Genomic DNA, 2,431 nt, shown 5'->3' with positions numbered 1-2,431 from the left:
TGAGTCTGGATAAATTTCTGAAAATGGAAAAGAAAGAAAACCCTAAAGTAAAAATAGATGGTTTATTACTTATCCGGGTGGGCCAGGCAGGAAGAATGGCTGCTGTTTCCTTAATAAAATTCAGCATCCCCTAAGTGGAGAGTGTCTGCAGGCTGGCGGGTCACCTGGCTTCCTTGTATATTCCCTGATGTGACTGGTTGGTTCCCTTAGCCTTTCAGACAAGGCTGGTAGCCCTGGGCCAGGCCCGCCATTGTTCCTGCAAAGCACAGGAAGCCCTTTCTGGGTTTAGAAGTGAACTTTACAGTGGTCGATCTGAAATGAGACTCTGCCTTTTCGGGGCCTAGTTCGCATCCCCATCTCACACTACCAATAAGGGGAGAGAACTGGGAAAGATAGTCTAAGACATTTTGTATTTGTTGACAGTAGACAAGGGACTCCACCACCAACTCCCCCACACCCCGACCCCTTTCCAACAATCTTCAGGCCTAGAGAGAGAAAAACTTCCCTTTGGTGTTGCTCTGAGAAGACACTTGGGGACCCAGAAGGTGGAAATGGAGCATGCGCCACAGTGAACAAAACCACCCTCTGTTGTTCAGGGAATGGATTGGGTGGCAGTGGGGGAGATGGAAGAGAAGATACTCAGGAGGAAATATTGATGATTCTAGAAACCCAAGCTATGAAGCCTAGTGATGCTGGATTTGATTTCCACCCTGCCACTGACTGATTGTGTGAACTGTGCAAGTCTCTTGACTCCTTTGGGCTTTAGTTTTCCCATCCTCGCAAGGGGCTGCTGGAAGGACTAAGATGGAAAGGATGAAAAACACTTTGGACATTCTTTGGTAGAGAGTAAGTGCTCAATAAATGGTAGCTGTAATTATTAAGAATAATTCCTGGCCTGTCAACTCCATACAGCCCTCAGAGTTGCCCACCAGCTGCTACAGGTCTCCCTTTCACAGGCCCACCCACTGTGGCCTCTGGGACTGCAGGCCCATTGTGCCCTGACTGCCTTCTGCTGGGGTTCCGCCCCTGTCTGACTTCCCTTGCCTGCCACTAGATGGCAGGACAAGCCTAGCACGAGAAAGGGTTGCTCAACCTAGTCCCAGGTGGACTTCTTCAGGAGCTGTCTTTGGGAACAAGACTCCAAGAGACAGTTCTGTGGTGCACATTACAGAGCCCTTCAGTCCCTGTCGTCTCTTTCAGTCACCTTCCATGGTCATTTCAACAAGCGAGTGCTGGGCAACCTCCCTGAGCCTGGCACTGTGGGAGGAAGGGCCTTCTCTGCTTAATTTGGGATTAAGGAAAGGAAAAGAAGAGCCAGGGTATTATCCAAAAGCTCAAGCACTGGCCCGACCCATGGCCCACAGAAGTCCTCAGGCCAAGGGCGAGGCTTCTATGGAAGGAAGGCCCCTGCCCTTGGCCAGGAGCACTGAGCGCTGTTCTCCATCCCCGCCTTGAGCAGTCCGAACCTGGGCATGGGCCCCCTGCAGCTGGTGCCTCCACCGTCTTCCTCTCTCACGCCAGGGGACCCTTCCAACTCTGAAGTCCCATCAAGACTGTGCAAGGGGCAGAGACAACTCCTCAAAGGAATTTGGGGCAGCATTAGGAAAAGGAAGTGTATGCTGGGCGGGCCCCACGCAGTGTCTGCTCTCCAAACCGGTCTCTGGCGATGGAGTCAACGCCTGGACTCCTTGCAGAAGTGAACAGGAAGGCAATAGCGTAAATTTTAAACCACCCAGAAGATAAGTTTTTATAGTATTTCTGAAGAGCTACTCAGCTGTATGTTGCAAGAGGATTAAAAATGTGTGTACCCTGTGACCTGGCAACAGTACCTCTAGGAAGCTATTTTAAGTAAATAAACACAAATGCAGATAAATATAAGATTTCCAGGAGATTACATAAAAGTGTTGTTCATGAGAGGAAAAAAAAAAGGAAATAAGCTAAATGTTCAGCATTAAGGGCATGGGTCATTATTGAGTAGTTTTTAAATTTCCTTCGATTTTAAATTCTTTATAACTAGCTTAATTCCAGTGGTGTAAAGTATACATAACATTGCAAAACACTGAGAGGAGAAATATTAAGATGTTAATAGTGGTTTTCATTGAATAGTGAGATTTTTGATTGACTTCTATTTTCTCCTGTTAGTCTCCCCTTTCCTTCAGCTTTCCGTAATAAAAATATGTTAAATAGATGCTGAATTTTATGTAAAAAAAGTTACTTTTGTTATTTAACAAATAGCATAGATTGTCCTAATTCTTCCTTACGTTATGACAAATATAACAAGTGTTATTTATGGTGTTTATGTGTACCAGCCACTATGCTAGGAGCTAGCTGTATATACATACACCAGCACTATAAAGAAGATTATCTCTTCATTTTACAGGTAAAGAAACATGCTCCAGAGAGTTTAGGTAATTTGCTCCAAATCACACAA

This window comes from Pteropus vampyrus, unplaced genomic scaffold (assembly GCF_000151845.1).
Source record: "Pteropus vampyrus isolate Shadow unplaced genomic scaffold, Pvam_2.0 Scaffold14, whole genome shotgun sequence".
Lineage (NCBI taxonomy): Eukaryota > Metazoa > Chordata > Mammalia > Chiroptera > Pteropodidae > Pteropus > Pteropus vampyrus.
Note: the sequence above shows the minus strand (reverse complement) of the source record.